We start from the raw sequence: 24,839 nt of genomic DNA on the forward strand, positions 1-24,839 counted from the left end.
GTGTGGGACAATCCCAGAACATATGCTTGAAATCTGCTCCCGGGGTTTGACATCGGGGGCACTCAAAGTGTGTATCTGCAAAGAAGCTCTGTAGTCGGTGTGGCGTGAGGGAGGCTCTATGGAGGACGTTGAATTGTATGTTACGGAATCTGGCGTTTCTGGATACTTTTTTGGGGTATTCCAGGGCAGTGCTCCATTCTTTGTCGTGGACCACCATGCCGATGTCCGTCTCCCACTTCTGGCATAAGGGTCGGAGGGACGGGAGGAGCAATGTACATATCGCCTTATAGAGCCAAGTTATCAGGTTTCGCCCCACTCCCATGTGTAAGATCACGTGTATCACTGGGTGTGGCGTGGGTTCCCCTGTGTCTGGATGTCTGTACACTACACAATTGAGACAACTTTTGTATTATTGTTACATGCAATACTGGCTGTTATTACATGGTGCATGAAAACATCAAATAATCAAACATGTCCTGTGTCGATGCAGTGCATGCAATTGGTGCCGTGTGTAGTGTTGCAGGTCTCCCAACCACAAACAGCCAGACCTGTGACGATGCCTACCTACCTGTTTAGGTGAGGGTAAACAGTGCAATGGCTGACACATGCTCCTGGGTGGGAGAGGCCTCCATGCTGCTGGAGTGTGGAACAGGGGGCATGCTGGGAGTAGTGATACAGGCCTCCCACCCCCAAACAGTCCTCCATTACAAGATGGCTACCTACTTGTAAGTCTGTTTGGTGGACAGTGCAATGGCTGACACATGCTCCTGGGTGGGGAGGCCTCCATGCTGCTGGAGTCTGGAACAAGGGGCATGCTGGGAATAGTGATACAGGCCTCCCACCCCCAAACAGTCCTCCAATACAAGATGGCTACCTACCTGTTAGGTGAGGGTGGACAGTGCAATGGCTGACACATGCTCTTGGGTGGGGGAGGCCTCCATGCTGCTGGGGTGTGGAACAGGGGGCATGCTGGGAATAGTGATACAGGCCTCCCCCCACAAACAGTCCTCCAATACAAGATGGATACCTATCTGTTAGGTGAGGGTGGACAGTGCAATGACTGACACATGCTCCTGGGTGGGGGAGGCCTCCATGCTGCTGGAGTGTGGAACAGGGGCATGCTGGGAGTGGTAGTGCAGGCCTCCCACCCCCAAACATGTCTCCCAGTGAGGTTGGCTGCCTACCTGATAGGTGTGGGTGAACTTGCAATGGTGTTTGGGTTGTGCAAGGAAGTACTTATCAGTGTGTTGGTTGCCATTTGTTTGTACTAACCAGCCTCCGTTCCTCCAGCTACTCCTGTGAGACTCTCAGGATGCAGTATGGTAAGCATCTTCTCCTCCCATGGTGTGAATGTTTTCAGTGGGATGGGAGGGACAGCTCCCAGTTCTTGCTCCTCTTCTCCTTGATAACCCTCTTGAGATCATGCCACCGCTTCATGATCTCCTTCTTGGATCGCGGGGTGGTCCCTACTGCATTGACCCTTTGGACTATCCTTTCCCACATTTGTGTCCTTGTGGCTAATGCTGTCTGTTGGACCAGGCTACCAAACAGTTGTGATTCCACTCTCACTATCTCATTGACCATGACTGTCAACTCACCCTCTGTGAATTTTGGCATTTTCTGTGCTGCCATGGTGGTTGGTGTTTGCAGTGTTTGTGGGTGCAGGGGTGTGTGTGGTGGGTGTGGTGTTGATGTGTGAGGTGTGTTGTGTGCTGGGGGATTGTTGGTGCTGGTGTAATGGTGGTGGTGGTGATGGTGTGTGTGTTATGTTGTTTTGTCCCTCCTGTCAGATGTGGTGTTTGGCCTGCTATTCTGGAGTGTTGCAAAGCTTTGTGGTCAGTAAAGGGACTGTATTTATACTCAGCTGTGTGGGTGTGTCCAATAGGGCCTTTGCTGTGAGGTGTATTGTGGGTGTTGTCCTGGAAATTGTAATTTTTATTTTTTGCATTTGTTTTATGATTGGTATGTGTTTTGTGTATTTTTGGGGCATGGCTACTTTGATTTGTGCTCAGTTAGGCATCGTTGCGGTGTTTTGGCTTCGTAAGGGCATGTTTTTCATGTACCGTCCGCTGCGGTGGCTATGTTGCAGCTCTTCCGCTGTCTCTCCCATTCACTGCAGTGTGCGACCGCGGCGGTCGGAAACAGCGGTTCGTACTGCGGGACAATCAGGGAAATCCTAATTTCACATTCGGTGTCTCCGCTATGCTTGCGGCGAGGTGTAGATTTTCCTCTGCTTTTCCGACCGCAGTGGTCAGTTTTGGGTCGTCACCGCCCGCGTCGGGCGTTTTTTGTTATCCCGCTACCGCCGCGGTCGGTCTTTTTTGGCGGTTGATCCTAATTTGTCTGCCAGTTTATCGACGTCCCGGTGGGCGGTTGTTTTCCGCCTCCATTGCGGTCGGGGTGATTTTCCGCCCGCTATCCTAATGGGCCCCATAATGTTTAAATATTTTTTAATGTTTAATTAATATTTATTTTTTATTTCAATATACATTTTAGGAGCAGGATTTTGAGTTTATAGGGGATAAGGGTGGGGAGCAATTTAAAAATGTAGATGAAAAAATAAATATTAATATATTTTTTATATATTTTACTAATTGGATTTTGGGTTTATATGGGATAAGGGTGGTGAGTAAATTAAAAATGTATTTTTTTCAAAAAAGAATTGTTTAAATTTCGATTTATTTTTAGTGAAGTCAATATTTGGAAATTATAAAGATTTTTAATAAAATGTAAATATTTTAATAAAATATTGAAAACTATTATCAAAATGTGTAAAATGTTAAATATATGTTTTAGATATTTTAAAATTAATTGTTTTTTACTATATATGTAATTTTAATATTTCTAGACAATATGAAAATATTAAATAAAAATGTATTTTAAATAATAAAACATCTATTTTTTATTAATCTTATTATTTTGCTAAGAAAGTTTAATATAGTGAGGGGGTGTATTAATTATTTGTATTTATTTAATGTATTTTTAGAGTTGGAATAGTAAATTATTATGGTTTACCATCCAGCACTTTCCCTGAGTTTAGTTGGATTTGGAGTTGGAAAATTAAAATATTATGATTTATTAAAAAGTAGATTTGTGGAGCATAGTTATTTTTGTTGTTGGGATTGTAATTGAGGGGGTGTTATTTTAATTTTTTTCAGACTTAATTGTATTTATAAATTTGCAAAAGGAATTTGTTATTATTTATTATAAAAAAATTACAGGTTATATGTATACTATAATAAGTACATATATATACTTTTCTATATGTGAAACTATATTTTCATTCACTATTAAATTCTTTGTATTTTTTTAAGTCAGAACTTTTATTAAAATATGAAAATATAAATCATAATTTTTTATGGCATGAATATTTTATTACAAAACATAACTTATTTGTAACATTCATTTTTTATGTGTACATTTTAAACAAATAATAGTTCTTTTTTGAAATATAGTATATTTTTTGGTAACATTATCATGGAATTGTAAAGCAGAATATTATCCATTTTTTAATTATATACAGTTTCATTTTTATAGTTTATACATTTTTTGGAAAAATATGAAAACATTTGTATACATTTGTTTAACATTTTTAAAAAACAGTTAATATATTATTTCATTTTTGAAAAATAAAAGAACATGTATTTGACAAAGTTCTCTTTTATTATTTAGTATATTGAATATTATTTGGAATAAAATAATATTTCATGTTAAATAATTTACAATATTTGTAACAGAAATCTTTTGCACAACATATTTGTTTTTTTCCATTTCAATTATGCAGCCTTTTTTTGTTTCTCACTTTTCTTTTTATTGGTTTAATTTTCAGGTCATTTCGGAAGACAGAACTGCGTGTTTAGGAGCTGCTTTTCATCTGTTCAGGTAAGTTTAAATTTATATACCTTTAAGTTAGTTTTACGGTAGGGGTAAGGTAGTAGTAGTGTAAATATATTTGTTAGGGTGTTGTTTGATGGTTTTTGGTGTAGTTAGGTGTTGTTTTGGTAGTTTAGTGTTTTATGTGTTGGACGTAGTGTTGGATATAATTAGAATGTTACGTAGTGTTAGGTATGTGTTTATAAAATACATTACTGTGTGTTTATTGTTTATAGTAATGCTTGTGGGCTTGTATTTGTGTTGTGGGTGTGTGTTACTTACTTTTTTATTTACAGGATTTGGATATCCTGAATGGATCAATTTAACTACACTTTTTTTTAAAGGAATATGTTATTTTTAGTTTGATAACAAGTTATTTGACATTCCCTTTTTTCTGGGTTGTTGGAGTGTTTTTTCTACACTATTTTCAGGTTTTTTAGGGTTTCAATATTAAGAGGATTGCGGCATTGGATTTTATTTTTACAGTTGTACTTTTGCATTTTTTGGGGCTTTGGTATGACCTGGATTACATTTTATTTTTTTTGCTGTGGATTGTATCATTTTGAGGATATTCTACTGCTACATAACTGTGAGTCTTGTTTTTATGGGCGATTACGATGGCGGGTGGACCGGAGTTTGTCCGCCATCGTTGTGCTGCTTGGGTAAGGTGACTGTCCGGCTAAGCCCATCGCTAAGCCAATCGTGATGATTGCCGACCAGCGGAAAAGCAGCGGACGGACTTTCCATCCACCACGGTACCCCCCGCCATAGTAATATGGCAGAGGGTAAATTGTGTTGTGATGTCGGGCAGATTTCCACCGTACCCCCCAGTGCACCAGCCCCTACCCCCACACTGATCCATTCTCCGCCAGCCTTTCCATGGCGGTTTCCCCCAAGGAAAGGCTGGCTGAGGCCAGCATTGTGATCTGGCGGACGGTGCCTGCTAGGCACTGCCACCATTCACCTCCACCTGTCCCCTCCGCCAGGCAATCGTAACAATTGCCTGTGGCGGAAGCATGGCAGGCGGTCTTTGCGCCTGCCACGCTTGGGGAACGATCCCTCACCATCGTAATGTGGCAGTGGAATTTGCCAGTCAGATGGCCGAGGACCCCCCACCATACGGCTGGTGGTGGCAGGCCTTCTGCCATCATAATGAGCCCCAAAGTTCTTTTTTCATTGTTTATTTTTTATTTAATATTTATAGTATGTCATATTATTTTTTGGTATATTTTAAATTTTATGACATTATTATAAATATTAAAAAACATTTTTTATGATGTTTATATGTTTTATAGTTGGAATATTTAAATTAGGTTCAGTATTGTGTTTAGTTTAAAGAATTGATTTTGCTATCATGTCTAGGTATTCTAGACCTTGTGTAGTTGGCTACAACTTAGTTTTATGTTGTAGGTATTCATGCATGGTTTTAGTTTGTTTGCTTAGTTTAGGGCCTATTTTACTTAGTGATTGCTCAAGTCAGAGCTCTTGGTAGCTCTGTTCTTTTTTAATTACTTCAATTAGTATATGTAGTGTTGGTTGTCTCATTCCTACTGTGGCTTGGAAGGCATTATGCCATCCTTCCACCACGTTGTTTGTTTTGGCGTTTTGAGCCACAGTACTGGCACATACATTCCATCATGGGATCTGAAATTTAGGTTGTCTACGGTGCCCTGACCTATGCAATCTTCCCACCCAGGAGTCTTCTAAGTAGTCTAGGAAGGGACTTAATTTAGATTTGTTAGCTTGATAGAAATGACTTTCTATAAGAAAGTTGTAGTGATTGGCTACTTCAGTAGTTGAGACATAGGCCAGGGCTATTCATTATTTAATTTGATAAGCAAAGTTGCTATTTGTTGAATATTCTATGCTCAAAGTAGATTTCTGTAGGTTCCTCCATATGCTCTGATTAAAATGGTAATAGCAACCTTGTATTGCAGTATGTGGGTATAGTTTGAGGATGGTTTGAATCATTGCCTGCTCAAAGTCTATTACTATTCTTTGGGGACAGTCGTTTTCTGTGAATTGTTTTTATTGTAGTTAGTAGTTCTACATAAGTGGTGTTTTGTTTATCAGGCAGTAATGCGTAAATAAAGAGGATATGTGTCTCTTCATATTCTCCCTGAATGGTATACAGCTGATAGAACAGTTTGAGGCAAACCTTAAAGGTACCATCTATCATCCACGTTGCGTAGTTTTTAAGTTTTTGTAAATTTGTATTAGTTGCAAACATTATAATTATTTTTTCATAACTTTCTATTTCATAAGTAAGGAATGTTTCCTCTTTGTGGGTGATGGTGTACTCACAAAGTTCTTAAATTTCTCTAAATGTTTAGGGGATAGGTGGAGTTTGAGATGTAGCTCTCATAGAGGCCCATTAGGATGACGGGCGGACTTTGTCCGCCCGTCATCCTGCCATGTCTAGGGACCGCCCGTCATAAGGGCGGGGGTCCCGTTGGGGGCATTAGGATGCACCCGCCACAGTGGCGGGCGCATCCAGTATCTTCAGCTTTGCGGGGGCGGTGCTGAATGCACCGCCCGCCGCAATGCTGAAGATACATGCAATGCATTACAAAGCACAACGTCACAGGCACAGCGCGGTGCCTGCCACGTGCCTGCCACGTCGTACTTTGTAATGCTGGGGGGGTACCATAGGTACCCCCCATGTGCACCCCCCACCCCCACCGGAGTCCCTGGGGGCCCGCAACGGGCCCCCGCATGGTGTCTCAGCATGCCTTTCCGTGGCAGCTTTGCCGCCATGGAAAGGCATTTGTACATGTAATGTGGCTGGCGGTTTCTCATAGACACCCCCACCATATTAAACCTTTTCTGCCTCGGTCGCAAGGCGACCGGGGAGGAAAAGCGGCGGATGGTCTTTCTGTCCGCTGCAGTCCCCCCCACTATCCTAATATGGCGGGGGGGGAGTTTAGGTGCCGATGGCGGGCGGATTGCCCCACCAGGCAGGCGGTGGCAATCCGCCCGCCATCCTAATGGGCCCCTTAGTATTTGCTATTAGTCTTTTTGAATTGTAGATAGAAGGTAGTTGTCCTATGACATGTCCCGGCACTCTAGTTAAAACATTTTTCAGTATTTGAGTGCTTGTTTGTTGGGAGCTTGTGCTTGCTTCCCTTAATGTCTCTAGAGCATCTCTTACTACTTCAGTTACATTTGGGGGATGGTTCTGTTCTCAAACATTTACACCATTGGTATCTATTGTAGTGGCTCTCCCGTAACAGGCTTTGGAATAATATTTGCTACATTTCCAGTGTGTTTTATTTTCAATAACTTTTTCTTGGGTATAAGTATAACCCATATAGCAAAGCATTAGTTTCCCCTTTTGCGATGAAATTATCTTTGCTCCTTCTGTCATTTTTGGGGTATATCTGTGAATATATATATATATTTATGTTCAATAATTATGCAATGTTAAATAATAAACCTCCTAGTGATAGAGCGCGCGAGGTCACCCAACCAATAATTTCGCCGCTTCCGGCTTCGGGCCCATATATTTCAATTCACCATATACATTGACCGGGTGACTTCACGGGCTGCTACCAATTTGTGTGAATTTCCTACTGTTATTGCTCAGTGTACCCGACTTACCATCCACCGACACGGGTACCTATGACCACAATGGGTCAGGGAGCTAGCTGTAAAAGGAAAGGCAGCAAAATACAACTCAAAATGACATTCAATACTTTTGTAAAATGACCACGGACAACTGGAAGTTTAAAGTCTTTATCTAAAGTTCGTTCTCTGAGATCATTAGATTTACAAGAATAAGACAATCAATAATCAAGATAATGAAAAGTACATAACTATAGAGAAATAAAGTCAGGGTAATCATTGAAATGCTAACATGAAATGCAACGGGAATATGCTATGTATTTAGGGCAAAATTTCTCTAGACAGTTTAAGTAGGGAGGTTCTAGACCATATCAGAAAATGACAAACTGCAATGCAAAATATGATTTCTAACAGGTAGGGTAACATGGGAACACGTTATGAAATATGTAAATGATTTTACGATTCAATGGTTGCGGCAAAAGCATGGAAATTTAACATATGCAAAGGTGTGTCTTTATTGAAGCAAAAGACAGAAAAATAGAAAGGTGCAAGGTTTAAAGATTTCAGAGCAATATTTACCTAGACTGGTGTGGAAACCAAACCCTGGCCACGGGTCAGTTAAGGACAGGAAACCCTCAAGGAAGGATACCCCTCAATGGACAGCAAGCGCAGAATGGACACCAAGGACAGGACAGGAAACCCTCAGATTAGGAATCAGGACAGGACCTCAGGACAGGAACCCCTCAGGACAGGACCGCACCCGCAGTTTGGAAGCAACGCCTGCGCTCCACCCTCTCTGCAGCTATCGATCAAGACCCCGATTGGGTCAGCGAACTCCCAGCAAAGTGCTCCGCCAGCACTTTAAGGTTTAGTAAAACCTTAGTCTATGGTCAATTTCGGACAGAGTGCTCCGCAGCTCTCTGTATCTTCAGTCACCTATTGAGTGCGTTGGGTCAGTGACAGGTCAGCTAAACCAGACAAGTCGGACAAATTCCCTAGGTGAACCCAGGGTAGTTATACTGTTTGGGATGGTGTACCACCCCCCAAATGTTGCAAAGTGTCAGAATCCCTCAATTTGGATTGGTCCTAAGGTAGGATTTGGGTAACACACCAATCAGAACACACTATTTGGATGCCTACTTTGCATCTCTGGGTACCGCCTAGCGAGATTGGGGTTCTCATGAGAAAGTCCAGGGAAATACAATGACATTTTAACATTGTTTCAGAATAGGGACACATGACTCCGTCCTGCTGAGTTCGCAGGTCAGTTTCTCAGGAGCATCTTGCCCATGCCTGCCAGCTGGCTGAGTTCCACCAGCCAAGGATGACATTTCCCCAGGCGGACGGTCCTGCGCAGAAAGGACCTCCAAGATGGCTTTTCGGCTCAGTCAGACCCCCATTTCCCGCGGTACATGAAAAGTAAGCGAGAACAAATTAATACATAGAAATAACGATATGAAAACACATCATTGGTTTTGTACTTTCAACTTATCACTATAAAAATATACTATGCAGTCTAAATGTTAGCTACATATACACAGGCACAAGAGCAACTGCACGAGCAGTACCACGTTATTACCAAAGCTATGTATTACGCATGCGCATCTTTTTCCCTCCAAGCCTGCAAACACGTCAGGACACGTGAGTGTGACTGACGCATGCGCATAAGCTATTTCAAAGCAGCGGCCATTTTATAGACTCGAATTAATCGTATTAGAAATACACATGTGCAAGCTTCATTTACCTCGTTCAAACATGAAATAAAGGTTAGTAAGACGTACAAATTATTAATTGATTACACATGAGCGAGGTTCATGACTAAAGCAAGTCGCAAATGCGAAGCTTTGCTTCATCAATCCCCCTCTTTGATGATATTTACTATCATCACAAAATAAATGGAACCAGATGCCAACTTCTCACACCTTATACAGCTCTATCTCTTCCAACAAGCGATTCAGCTTTTCTTTCTCATTTTTGGTAGGGTGAGAATGTTTCACCCTTTTGTATATCTGATTATTTATTTCCTCCAGTTCAAGCTCATCCACACTTCGTTTCACTCCTCTCGCATTCACTTGATGCTTTCTGGTGTGCTTACGGCATTTGCAACAGACAAATATGAAGAATAGGATAAGACCTATAATTCCAATTGGCATCAGTACCTTGAACAATAAGCTTTTACCTAAACTAGCAAGCCAATGACCTACATTTGAGAGACCATCTACCAGTCTCTTCCAGGCACTGTCAACCTCGAGTGGTTTGAGTTCCCTTTCCAAATTAGTAATGTTTTTCACGTATCTTTTGAGCTGCACACTTTTGTCCGGAATATAAGTGCAACAATGTTGCGCCTTCAACATCCGGCAGACTCCGCCCTCTTTTGCTAATAAGGTGTCAAGAGCAAGTCTGTTCTGTAAAACCATTGATCTGATCGCAACCATTTCGGTATTGACCAGCAGAAATCCATGAGCTGTGTCAGTAGACAACACATCTACTATAGTGGATAATTTGCAAATTCTGTGAGTGTTCGGAACCACTCCCACTCCAGGTATCAGTGCACTGAAAATACTACCCATTATTTCACCTACGCTTTCTCTTTTACTACGCACTAAGCCATTAGTATTTTCACTGCTTCCAGCAACTTCATTCACATGGTATATTTTCGGGAAGACAATGCCAAAATAGCAGCTTCCATACCAGTGATCCGGCAATTTGAAATAAGCCGTGTCCCCACAAATATAATAAATTCCAGGAAACACAGGCTCTGACCCATTTTTGAAACCCCAACCTCCAATTACCTTGTAATTATGTTCGCATTCACTGGAACCAATGAAAATGTTATTATAATAGCTAGTCTTCTCGCGGTGAAGACATAGCTTGCCTTTCTTTTCAAAATCCAGCAACAGAGCAGGACCCGCCCCACCAGTTGAGGTGCCTTCCATGTTCTCCGCCCATTTTGGCCTTTTCTGTTTTTCGTCATCTGCCGTTCTTTGTATTTTTATTCTCCTTTTCTCTGCCATGTTCAGGAACATCTTTTCCTGCTCACGCAAAGAACAAGTCAAGTTATCTCTGTGTGCGTCACCTATGTCGATATTACCTATAGTTAGAAAGTATTTGCCCATGTAGCGAGTAACGTCACTTTTGGTATGTACAGGATTCAAGTTCCCACGTATAGGAAGTTCAGAAAAGATCACGTCATTGTTAGAGTAATAGTACTGTAACGGTCCTCTTTTGTAAAATAAGCTTGCTAAAATGCTACAGGAGATTCCATATGTCAGGGGCAGGTGATGGTATGTCACGCCTTCAGCTACAGAGGTAGGTAGCTTCATGCAGACATAGCAATCTTCAATTTCCATGGTCTCTACATAGTGTATTAACAAGTTTGCGAAGACATTTAAATGTGTCCTGTTTTTAACTCCATGATAATGTAGTCCTCCCTCATCTGATGCTTCTAGGTCTCGTTTTGTTTGTTTCAGTGCTCTCTCATGTCTTGCTACACTCTGTGTTGTCAGCTCCTCACTGTCAGTATTTACAATTTCAGTAGGGTAAATATTAGTATTTTTGCTCACTGCAAAGGGAATGAACACTGTTAGTCCTATCCAAACTAATATCAGTATAACTATACTACATACACATACCTTGCAGCATGTTTTGCAACAACTGCGACTAGGTCTACCATTCACGCTTGAATCAGACATTTTGGCTCCGAAGAAGTTTCTCGACCCCTCTTTGTTTCTTTACACAAGTATCTTACTTTGTGCAAATTCACGGTGGCTCGTCTTCTTCTTCGGCAGAGTACTCAGGGACGGGTTCTCCGTCGCTTTCGTCAGTTATATCAAGATCTTCAAATTCTTCCAAAACGAGCGTCCATTTAGGTGACTTGTACTTTTTGTTTTGTCTCTTTATTCGATCACTCCTTCTTTTGGAGGTACCTTCTTGTTGCTCAGCTATGCGAGCACTTCTCCTTTCTTCTGCACGTTTTTCTTCCACCGTTTTTATCCTCAGCCTCAATTTCTTTACGAAGCCAGGCTCAATGTGCTTTCTTTTCTTAAGTCTTTTAGTTGGTACTTGGACTTCGTTTTCTTCTCTTGCCCTCTTGTTTTCATTAGTCGGTGGCAATTCTGCTTCAGTTTCTCCCTCTTCTATCTGACTAGTTCCAGGGCTAGCATCTATTTCTTCTGCCTGGTTACTAATCTGGCCTTGTTCAGGACAGTTTTGTGTTTGCCTTTCAAATGTCTCTGTTTCTGTTTCCTGAACACGTTCTTCTAATCCTATCTGATCCTGTTCAAGCACTTCGATCTCTGGATTTTCTTCTGCTCGAACTATTACGCTATGTCTAGTCTGTCCCTTCTCGACATCAGGAGTCAGTGGAGGAGTATCAATCACTTGTTCTGTCCCTGTCTGACCTTCTCCTTCCTCAGTTTTGATGTGAATCTCAAGATCCTGAGGTTCTTCGCCTGTGCCTTGCTTTTCCTCTCTAGTCCACTCTCTACCTTCCCAAAGTCGCTCACTTGTTCTGATGGGGTCTTCGGTGAGATCAATCAATGGTATCCACTCCTCTGGCCATATGCTCGGCAGTTCGTCTTCAGCTACTTCTGGCTCAACTTCTTGGACCCCTTCAGCAGGCTGGACTCTTGGTAGTTCGTCATCAACTACTCCTGGACCACCGTCTGTTGATCCCGCAGCTCGACTGGTACTGGGCTGTACGTCGTCAGCTACTTCTGGTCTGGCTCCTGCAGAGTCCTCTGCTGGACGCCCTTCTTCTTCAGGCTCCTCGTCTGGTAATACCTTCTGGGTGTGGCTGGCGTGTATCCAATGTGGAACCCCTGCACACTTTACTGCTGTGGTTGTTACCAGGATCACCTGACGCTTCTCTCCCCACCTTGGCTCCAGGCAGCTCTTCCGAGTATGCTTCTTTATCTTGACCCAGTCCCCCGGGACCAGTTTGTGGAGAGGAGTCGTTGGATTGAGGATGGCGTCTTCTCCGATCTGGCGAGAGATAGAACGCACTTGGTCACCTAATCTCTTGCAGTATTCAAGCACCAAATCATCAGTAATACTCAACAGTTTGCTTCCTGGTACCCATGCTTGTCTCATCACTCTTCCCATCAGGATTTCATGGGGACTTAGGCCTGTCTTGCGGTCAGGAACACTTCGGAGTCCCATCAGGACCAAGGGCAGGGCCTTCACCCAGGTCATGCCAGATGCATCACACAGTTTTGCTAGTCTGTTTTTGATAGTTCCATTTATTTGTTCTACTATTCCAGAAGCCTCTGGACGGTACGCACAGTGAAGCTTTTGTGTGATTCCAAAGGCCTTACAGAGTTCGTCGATTACATCATTCTGAAAATGTCGGCCTCTATCTGATTCAATAATGACTGGAACCCCAAACCTAGGTATCAGTTCTTTCAGTAAACACTTAGCTACTGTCAGTGCATCATTTTGGGGAGTAGGGAAAGCTTCCACCCACTTCGAAAATAGGCAGACCATGACAAGGACATATCGCTTCCCTTCACAACGTGGCATGGTGATGAAATCAACTTGTATTCTCACAAAGGGACCCCCTGACCTCCCAATTTTTCCCAGTTCCACCGCAGTTCTTTTGCCTGCGTTCATCCTTTGACATGGCAGGCACCTCTGGCAGAGGGACTCTGCTACTTTCCTGAACTTTTTACTGTACCAAGTCTGTTGGAACACTAGAATCATGGCGTCCCTACCAATGTGTGATCCTTCATGTATCAATCTCGCCATTGTGCCAAGTAAGTGTCTAGGTAACACAGGCATACCAGTTGGGCCCAAGATGACACCTTCCACACGTCTTGGTCTACACCCGTCTTCCTTCCACTTCTCTCTCTCTTGCCAAGGTGCCGCCTGCTGCCACTCTTTCACTTCATCCCATGTAGGCACTTCTTCAAACACTTGAAGTTGGCAGCTGGTTCCGGGCCCCCCTCGTTTTGGATTTATGATATATCGATCTCTGGCGCACCATTGGGCCACTCGATCAGCAAAATCATTTCCCAGTGATACAGTGTCAATGCCCTTCTTATGAGCAACACATTTTACCACTGCCAGTTCCTTTGGTAACTGGATTGCCTCTAAAAGGTCTTGAACAACTTTTCCATTTCGAATAGGGGTACCTGATGAAGTCAGGAACTCCCTCTGTAGCCACAACTGGCCAAAGTCATGCACAACTCCATAACAGTACTGACTGTCAGTATACACTGTTATGCGTATGTTTTTCCCAATTTTGCAAGCTTTTATCATAGCGATCAATTCGGCTACTTGTGCAGACTTTACGTCAAATAGATAACCTGCTTCTTCAATTTTGGTTAAGGAGACTACCGCATAGGCGGCACTCAGGCCTCCTTGCTCATGTCTTAGACATGAACCATCCACAAATAATTCCTTGTCATGCACAGGCAATGGTGTTTCTTTAATGTCTGGGCGTGGTTTGGTGCTGAATTCTGTTAAATCAATACAATTATGCTCATCATCCACCCCATCTTTCATATCCATTGGATCGGGGAGCAAAGTGGCGGGGTTCAGAATACTGCACCTGACAATGTTTACATTTGCAGCACCCACAAGAATCCTCTCGTATTTAGTCAGCCGACTAGGGGTGAGGTACTGAGTTTTCGTTCTGGTCAGTAAAATTACCACTCCATGTGGAACATACACAGTTACAGGATGTCCCATGACAATGGACTCACTCTGCTCTAAACTTGCGCAGGTAGCAGCTACTGCTTTCAGACATCCTGGTAATCCAGCAGCCACTGGATCCAGGGTGGCAGAGAAATATGCCACAGGCCTTCTGGTTGTGCCATGTTCTTGTGTTAGGACTGACAATGCACAATTACCTCGAGTGTCACAGAACAGAGCAAATTCCTTGGTATAGTCTGGCATTCCCAACGCAGGGGCTGTACACAGACAATCTCGTAGTTTGGTGAAGGCTGTCAAGCTTTCATCATCCCATTGTACAATATCCGGTGTTCCTCTCTTGGTCATTTTTATCAAGGGCCTAGCTAGGACTGCAAATCCCAGAATCCATTGCCTGCAGTATCCTGTCACTCCCAGGAACATTCTGATTTCTTTCTGAGTACGGGGTAACTGCATCTTTTGAATTATTCTCACTCTTTCTGACGTTACTTTCCTGATGCCTTTCTCTATCTGGTGCCCCAGATATTTCACTGATTTTGCACAGAACTGTAATTTTTCAGGGGCCACCTTATGTCCCTTCTCACTCAGGTGATTCAGTAGGGCAATGGTGTCAATCACACAATCCCCATGACTTTTAGACGCCACCAAGAGGTCGTCAATGTATTGCACTAGGACAGAGTTTCCAGGTAAGACCAAAGTTTCCAAACATTTTTTCAAGATCTGATTAAAGATAGAGGGGCTCTCTGTGTACCCCTGGGGGACCCTGTTCCAGACATACACGTGACCATTGAAGGCAAATGAGAAAAGAAATTTGCTGTCTGGATGCAAGGGAATGGAAAAGAATGCATGACATAGGTCTATCACAGTGAACCACTCAGCATCCCAGGGAATCTGATACAGAATCACTGCTGGGTTCGGGACAATAGGGCAGCAGGGGACCACTATCTTGTTTACCTTTCTTAGGTCCTGCACTACTCTGTACTTGCCACTAGGCTTCTTGATGCCCATAATCGGTGAGTTACATGGGCTACTCATTACTTCCTGTATGATGTTTCCTTCTAGCAATTTCTGTATTTCCAGGGTAACACCTGCTCTCACTTCTGCATTCATTCTGTAGGGTTTAGTATTGGGGTATACAGCATTGTCCTTTATTGCTATCTGTATGGGGTCCACGTTTTTCATTAACCCTACATCTTTCCCAGTAAAGTCCCATACTTCTGGCTTCACTGCTTCTTGGAGTTCTTTGGGCAAATCCTGCATGGTCATTCGTTTAATTTCTGAGTCAGGTCTAATTAACATTAATTTATAAATGCCATCTTCATCTGGGGTCTGAATTTCAACACCCTTTGGTGTGCAAAAGATAGTACAGTTCATTTTGCACAGCAAATCACGTCCCAGTAAGTTCACCGGACTGGTGTCACACACGACAAATCTATGCATTTCCTTAAAGTTTCCAATTGAGATCTCCATAGGCTCGGTAACAGGAGTACTAATCAATTGATTAGACACACCCACTACTTGGATGGCTTCTCCCGAGAGGGGTAGGTTTGGAACGTCCACTGTTCTCACAGTAGAACGGGTAGCGCCCGTGTCCAACAGAAAAGTGACATCATTTCCGTCAACCTTTCCTTCAATGTATGGTCCAGACTGGTCTACCGGCAAGGAGGCGCCAAGTACGCACTCCTCGTCCTCCCCTCTCAGGCCCCGTCAGTATTGGTCTTCACAAAGGAAGGTATCTTTTAGCAAATACTGCGAAGTTGCTGCATTTCTGTTCTCATTGCTTTCCCAGACTTCTACCTCGTCACCTTTCGTGGATTTTCCCTTATATACTTGCTTTGGTGCTCGGGGCAACTGAATCGTTTTTACCTGTGGTTGAGTCTTTCTTGGTCTTTCCTTCTGCGTCTGTGGAGTTAAATCAGGTGTTTTGGGGTTATCATCTGGCAAGTAAGGACACTCGTTTCGCCAGTGTCCAATTTCTCCGCACTGATGGCAGGGAAATTTCTTCATAGCCTCTTCCCTGCTCATTTTGGGCCGGGGCTTACCTCCTCCCCCACCCCCAGGACCTTGGTTCTGAGTGTTTTTGACCATATTACTCAACTGTTTTTCCTGCTGTTCTGCGAGCTTCACTTGAGCCCACATAACCTTCTCCTTGAGAGCCTTTTTCTTTTCTGCCATCTCGTCCTCGCAGTACTTTGCGTACCGCAGGACCTCGTCTATCTTTTTGGACTGCCAACAAATTTTGTTATCTTTTATCCACTGACAAATTTCAGGCCTTAAACCATTTACAAACCTGTAAATAAAATGCGTCATATCCTTCATCTCGATGTTATCTATACCACTGTATGTTTTAAACACCTGCAACAGCCTTTCATAATAGGAGTGCACTGTCTCGTCTCTTTCCTGCGTTGTTCTATCTATCCTGGTCCAATCAGTTTCCTTGGCGGGCACCTTATTTTTCAAATGCTGAATTACTTGTTCATATTTTTTCATCACTTCAATCGATGGTTCCCCTGTGTTAGAGTCCCTCGGGTACTCCTCACTAGGCCAGGCTATCGCTATTTTACACTCGGTCCATAGATCCACCGGGACCACAATGTCGAAAAACCCATCCAGGTCTTTCCACAGGCATTTTTGCACCTTTACGAACCTTTCCACCTGCCGGTACCAGTCAACTGGCTTTTCGCGCAATTTCGGGAAATCGTTAGTAAAGGATACAATATCCTGTCTGGACCATGGAACGTGCACATACCTCCCACCTGGTACTTCACGCATGGGGCATAATTGTTCGGGCTTGTCTACTTCTCTCAAAGCGAACTCAGGGGTCGCTTGTCTGGATCGAGCCTCATCTTTCTTTCGTGCCCACCTGTTTTTCCATTTTTCCACATCTCCCCATTTTTGCAGAATTGCTAGCAACTCTTTAATCTGCAACTTTTTCCCTGACACATTCAGGTTCTCTATATCTTTGTCTGAAAAATCGGCTCGGTAAGGTTTTTGCAAGGGCTTGGATCTTGAAATATCTACCCCCATACTAGCTGCAGTGTCTGTCAACTTTTCGTGGAGCACTCTGGTACTTCTGGTAAGGCTTTTACACATAAACAGCAACTCTTCTTCTGAGTAGGTATTTAATCTGTCTAATCCCACATTTCCTGCCATCAATTCCTCTATTTCTATTCTCAGCTTGTAGAGGTCTAAAGGCTTCGTCTGCGGAGTCTGTTTTTCTAATTCACGACTCCAATTTTCAATTTCTTCCGGGGTTACCAGAGAGACACTCCTAGTACCTGACGTTGACTCTAATTTAATTTCTTTTGTATTAAAAGGATTAGGCCTCTTCTGCATTCCCTTTCCTGTCTGTTTGTTTGGCAGGTCCAAGAACGCAACTTCAGACTCACACTCACTGGACTGATCATCTATGATTATCGGTTCCTGTCTTGGTGGTGCCATGATTGGGGTAATAACTGGAGGGTTTGGACTTCCCTGATTATTCCCATATATCGGAACCACTGGTCCAATTGTTACCGGGATAGTCAAAGCCTCAGGACTGGTATTTAACTGGGAGATTTTCTGAATTATTTCTGTTCTCTGTTTAGCTAGAGCCTCTTGCTCCCTTTCCTCCAGTATCCTTCCTAATGTTCTGTCAGGTATTATCTGTGGGGTCAGGTGAGGGGTAAAACTCGGGGCAGTAGGATGCGTTTCACTCGGTCCCCCACCATAATTTGGTTTTGGGAACAAAGTTCCGGGGCCAAATGACCTACGCTCTTCCTCATTTGGAGGCTGTAAAAAGGGCATTCCTGAACTTGATGGTTTTTCTTCGTTTTCATAAAGCGGTCTGGGGAAAAAGACTCTCTCACGGGAATATTTTTCCTTCTGGCTCACGGGCATTCTAGGATATATATCCCTCCCCTCCGCGGGTCCGGGCTTCTCAAAATAGGGCGGTATCTGACCACCTCCTCCCCTACTTAGGGATCTGTCCTCCTCCTTAATAGAGGGACGTCGGGGATTTTCTCCTGCACTGGAAGGTCGGGCTCCCTCATTATAAGGGGGCGGACTTCTCGTAAAGATGTCATCTAATAATTCATCGTCTGACTCCCCATGAGCCCCCCAATGTTTACACTTTTCTGTCCTTTTCTCTCCCGCAGAAGGGTTACATGCTGGCATCATGGGAAACAGGCCCTCAACAATAATGCTCTGTCTCCACTGTTTCATCTTTTTATCCCTGGTCTCTTGTTTCAGCCTTGGGTACCACTTGGTCAGACCTTTGTCCATTCGGGGTTTCTCTCTTTCGAAAGCCTCAATCTCCCATTCCTCTAATGCCTCATACTGCGTTAATCTCGGTCTGGGATGCAATTCATTCATTCGGGTTCTCAAATTAAATAAAATCCTACCATTGAAAGTACCGTCTAACGGAAAAGCCAATATTCCGTCATCTTTTGTGTACTTTACCCAATTTTCCAACCACACACAGGTATTGTACCCTCGGTCAAACATCATGAAAGAGGCGGGAGTATTGGGTGGTGGAACAATAACGCCCTCTCTGGATTTAATCGGTTTGTCCGTTTTGAAGTAATTCTTTACCTTATTTACAAGGGACATTTTTCTCTTAGTTCCGTACATAATATCGTATCTATTGGCTTTCCACTGATCCCTTTCAAACCCTTGGTTTCTTGGATCGGGTCTAGTCTCTGGACAATACGAGTGCCACATACGATTTCTACGCTTAACTTTGTTTACAAAGTTACCTCCAATCAGAACGCGTCTTGCAATTCCGTGCGACCAATGGGGTGCACGCGTTCAAATATTTTCGGCCAATGGGTGCGCGGCCTTTTCGCGACACAGTTCTCACGCTTCGGCGTTCACCCCTCCTTCACAATTCCAGCCCCGCTACCCGCCCGCTGCTGCTACCAATCCCAGCGCGGCACGGAGTGACGTCAGAGACGCTTCGCGACTGACTCCCTCCCTTCACAAGGTAACGGAAACTTTCTTTCTTTCTAAAGTGCTAGTGCTTGGTTATTTTACAACAAATACACATTCGCCACAGTGCTCAAGTGTCTAGACAGAGAAAGAGTTATTTTACTGCAAGTAAACTACTTCCATTTACTTTTCACACGCTACGGGTAGATCTCTTCCGCCTACCCTTCACTCTAGCATCAGTGAACCTGTTACTTCCCTAGACCCATCCACTTTTCCGGGATATCCCGAGTCTAAGGTTTCCCAGCGGACCCCTCTGCTTTCACCCAAGCTCCGATGAACCTGCTACTCTTCCGATGTGACCCTTACTAGGTTACGCCACTATTGGAATTTTGCCAATGAACCTCGTTACTGACATTTATTCACACACGTATTCAGAAAAAACCCTAGTTAGTGCTTCCCGGTTGTACCTAACCTGCACCTAACTTTCCTTGAGCCTGCGACCTCAAGGCAAATGGATTCTATTCACCACTTTTCCATTCAATTCCCCGGGGAGTTCTGACAACATTGAACGAGACGGTTTACAAATGCATGGATTAATACATATAACAATATAAGAACAAGAATAACAATGATAAAACAATTCATAAATTTCAAAAGCAACACCTTTCAAGAGAGTGATCAGTTCCCTCGGAATGGCCGCTCTTGTAGCAGCATTAATATACTAGCAGCTACCGACTTGACTAGACTAACTAGTCCTACCTAACCTTTAACTAGTCCCTAACCATACCTCTGCTACCAGAAAAACTGATAGAGCGCGCGAGGTCACCCAACCAATAATTTCGCCGCTTCCGGCTTCGGGCCCATATATTTCAATTCACCATATACATTGACCGGGTGACTTCACGGGCTGCTACCAATTTGTGTGAATTTCCTACTGTTATTGCTCAGTGTACCCGACTTACCATCCACCGACACGGGTACCTATGACCACAATGGGTCAGGGAGCTAGCTGTAAAAGGAAAGGCAGCAAAATACAACTCAAAATGACATTCAATACTTTTGTAAAATGACCACGGACAACTGGAAGTTTAAAGTCTTTATCTAAAGTTCGTTCTCTGAGATCATTAGATTTACAAGAATAAGACAATCAATAATCAAGATAATGAAAAGTACATAACTATAGAGAAATAAAGTCAGGGTAATCATTGAAATGCTAACAAGAAATGCAACGGGAATATGCTATGTATTTAGGGCAAAAGTTCTCTAGAGAGTTTAAGTAGGGAGGTTCTAGACCATATCAGAAAATGACAAACTACAATGCAAAATATGATTTCTAACAGGTAGGGTAACATGGGAACACGTTATGAAATATGTAAATGATTTTACGATTCAATGGTTGCGGCAAAAGCATGGAAATTTAACATATGCAAAGGTGTGTCTTTATTGAAGCAAAAGACAGAAAAATAGAAAGGTGCAAGGTTTAAAGATTTCAGAGCAATATTTACCTAGACTGGTGTGGAAACCAAACCCTGGCCACGGGTCAGTTAAGGACAGGAAACCCTCAAGGAAGGATACCCCTCAATGGACAGCAAGCGCAGAATGGACACCCAGGTGAGGACAGGAAACCCTCAGATTAGGAATCAGGACAGGACCTCAGGACAGGAACCCCTCAGGACAGGACCGCACCCGCAGTTTGGAAGCAACGCCTGCGCTCCACCCTCTCTGCAGCTATCGATCAAGACCCCGATTGGGTCAGCGAACTCCTAGCAAAGTGCTCCGCCAGCACTTTAAGGTTTAGTAAAACCTTAGTCTATGGTCAATTTCGGACAGAGTGCTCCGCAGCTCTCTGTATCTTCAGTCACCTATTGAGTGCGTTGGGTCAGTGACAGGTCAGCTAAACCAGACAAGTCGGACAAATTCCCTACGTGAACCCAGGGTAGTTATACTGTTTGGGATGGTGTACCACCCCCCAAATGTTGCAAAGTGTCAGAATCCCTCAATTTGGATTGGTCCTAAGGTAGGATTTGGGTAACACACCAATCAGAACACACTATTTGGATGCCTACTTTGCATCTCTGGGTACCGCCTAGCGAGATTGGGGTTCTCATGAGAAAGTCCAGGGAAATACAATGACATTTTAACATTGTTTCAGAATAGGGACACATGACTCCGTCCTGCTGAGTTCGCAGGTCAGTTTCTCAGGAGCATCTTGCCCATCCCTGCCAGCTGGCTGAGTTCCACCAGCCAAGGTTGACATTTCCCCAGGCGGACGGTCCTGCGCAGAAAGGACCTCCAAGATGGCTTTTCGGCTCAGTCATACCCCCATTTCCCGCGGTACATGAAAAGTAAGCGAGAACAAATTAATACATAGAAATAACGATATGAAAACACATCATTGGTTTTGTACTTTCAACTTATCACTATAAAAATATACTATGCAGTCTAAATGTTAGCTACATATACACAGGCACAAGAGCAACTGCACGAGCAGTACCACGTTATTACCAAAGCTATGTATTACGCATGCGCATCTTTTTCCCTCCAAGCCTGCAAACACGTCAGGACACGTGAGTGTGACTGACGCATGCGCAGAAGCTATTTCAAAGCAGCTGCCATTTTATAGACTCGAATTAATCGTATTAGAAATACACATGTGCAAGCTTCATTTACCTCGTTCAAACATGAAATAAAGGTTAGTAAGACGTACAAATTATTAATTGATTACACATGAGCGAGGTTCATGACTAAAGCAAGTCGCAAATGCGAAGCTTTGCTTCATCACTAGTATGATTAATGTTATATACATTATGCCTACATTAGTGTTGCTTTACTTTTATTGATGGCATGTATTTATGGTTGTTGTTTAATCACTGTTATAGTATCTGTTGGTATGAAAGCACAATGTTTGTTATTAAATATTTACATAATAATTTAATTAAATTGTATCATTTTGTCCTTAGTAGGAAAAAAAATGAATACTTACTAGCTGTAGTTCATGACTTTAATTTCATGGATGTTTTTTGTTGGTGCAGTTTGCAGAAGCTGTGAAGAAAAAATAATGTATTAGTTACAATTTTATTATTGTTTATTATTTTGTTCTATTTGTTAGTTCCTTTGTATACTTACTTTTTTGATTCTTTAATGAAAATGCTGGAGAAGTTGTTTCACAGTAAGAAGGCTTGCAACCCGTACACTAACACTGATATATCTTATTACACTTAATAAATGTTAAATTCAGTTTTGGAACAGTTAGGCATCCACATATTTTATTTTTAAGATAAAATACTCTTTAATTGTAAAGTCGGACTTTTAATTTCTATTTTGGAAAGGTCACTTTTAGAAAGGTGGCTTTTCCCTGCCTCGGTCATATATGGCTTTGTTCTCCTAATTGGTGTTGGCTTCCCACTGGCAGATGTGTATTGGGACCAGCAAGTGGACAAAGTGCCTAGGTGTAGAGTGTCCATTATCAAAGTGGTACTGGACCTGGGTACAGTTCAATATCAAAAACAATGGTCCTGGACCTAATTTTCTGATGGAGCAAATCAATCTTATAGTTAATAGTTTCTTTTTTGAGCTTTCCTTTACTTGCTCACAATATTTGATATAAACATTTGCACTAAAAATGCAACAACCCAGAATGATATGAAGGTGAATAACCTAATTTTAGATCACCATATTTCCAACAAACATTTGAACGTTCAAATTAGTTTATGACACTTGTTTATAGGTGAAGAGTGGAGTGGGTCTTCCTTACAGGACAGATGGGGAGGCACTGTGCCCCTGCACTGATTGCACTTGAAAGAGTTGAAGAGGCCTATCAGGTTACAGGCAAATGCAGCTCAAACCTGGGTTTGCCGGCCCTGTGTTTCACCAACTTGATGTAAGCCAAACCCATGGGAAAAGAAATAACTTACCAGAGCAGTTTAGGGTTAGAATAAGAGGGTGTCCCCCACCCACAGGCTGCCACTGGTTAAGTGGCAAAGGGTATGCCCAGACCTGGGCCCCTTGCTCTCTGTGCCACTGGATTCAAGCTAGCCTGGCTAATGGGTGGTGTTACCCTGAAACCGGTATGAGGATGCTTGTTTCCGGTCCAGGGAGGTCCTGGCCTGGCAGTTCAGGCAGGACTGTTTCCATAGGGCATGGGGTCAAGACTGATTTGCATATGGTAGGGTCCAAATTGGGGTGGCATAGTGAACAAAAGAACGATGGATTAATCCCAGATCTGTTGACTGAGGATGAGTGGTTGAAAAGTTTCAGTACTCCATCCATCATCTTGTTGTATTTGCACTGGTCATAAAAGTGGCATACCAAGAATCTGAATTTCCTTTTGTGCATTTATGCAATTTGGTAATTTCATCAACTGTTATCTAAAATCTCAATTTGGGAGCCGATTCCGATCTCGCTGGGGGAAGGCTCCGTCTGATTCGGATCCGGAGGGCTTTCTGACCGACTCGTACTCCGGGGCTCTGAGCGCCCAAATACAATGCAAACAAGCGATGATGGACGCGGGTCGTTTAGAGCCCCATTGAAGTCAATGGGAGCCTGTTGTAGGACGGGTACATACGGTCACATTGATAAACAAGCATTTACAATGCAATAGGTCTCGCAGCATTAAAGTTTGAGTTATTGGCATTGTGTATGACAATGCGTTGATATGCTGATAATAAAGATATTAGAGGGCTTTACCTGAGCACCGATTACCTTACATGGAGACACACACATGATGAGCCAATAACACAGGCAGGAGGCATGAACGCACAGGCAGGAGGCAAAGACTTACAGACAGGGGGCGTGAAGCCACATACGGGAGGCGTGAGGGCACAGACAGGGGGCGTGAGGGCACAGACAGGGGGCGTGAGGGCACAGACAGGAGGCGTGAGGGCACAGACAGGAGGCGTCAGGGCACAGACAGGGGGCGTCAGGGCACAGACAGGGGGCGTCAGGGCACAGACAGGGGGCGTCAGGGCACAGACAGGGGGCGTCAGGGCACAGACAGGGGGCGTGAGGGCACAGACAGCGGGAGTGAGGGCACAGAGAGCGGGCATGAGGGCACAGACAGCGGGCATGAGGGCACAGACCGTGGGCATGAGGAGGAATGCATGAGAACTCAAAGTCTGGAGTCAGGAACGAGCAGGCAGGAGGCGTACAAAACACACTGCCAAAGAGGACAGAGTTAAAAGGAAGCAAGTCAGAGGAGGGTTTACACTCACAGGTAGACAACAGGGAGGAGGTGAGAGGACAGACCGACAGGGAGCCACAGGACGGACAAGACAGGATAGAGGAGGAAAAGATCGAGGCAGCAGTACACCCTGAGATAAAGGGAACAAGAAGCAAACACCAGGAAAGACGGAAGAGGAGGACGCAGGGTGCCCGCTCCCTAGAAGCACCCACAGGGGTCGTGCCAGGACAAGCACACCACAGGGACATCGGTGGGACATAAGGCCGGGCAGAGCAGGGCACACACCCGGGCAGGTGCAGCGGGATCCCCCCAGACAGTGGCAGCTCACTCAGTCATCCGCAGGACACGCCCAGACAGGAGCCGCAGATCACACAGTCAGGACGACCCAGGCGGGCACGCCGGGAGCGGGTGACTTACCGGGGGCCTGGCAGTCAGCGCACACGCTGTTCCCCGGCCTCTGGATGAGCTCCTGCAGGGCTCTCTTGTTCCTCTCCTCTGCCATGGTGCCCGCGGGCGGCTGGAGGTGCCCCGCTCCCCTCTCCGGTGCCTCCTACCTCCGGGCGGACTCTGGGCGCAGGGGCTGAGGGCAGGCGGCGGGCTCCTCTCTCATCGCGGGCGGCGCGGCATTACCTGCAGCTCCGGAGTGTATCCCAGCCGGTGCCCT

Source organism: Lissotriton helveticus, chromosome 8, assembly GCF_964261635.1.
Source record: "Lissotriton helveticus chromosome 8, aLisHel1.1, whole genome shotgun sequence".
Classification (NCBI taxonomy): Eukaryota; Metazoa; Chordata; class Amphibia; order Caudata; family Salamandridae; genus Lissotriton; species Lissotriton helveticus.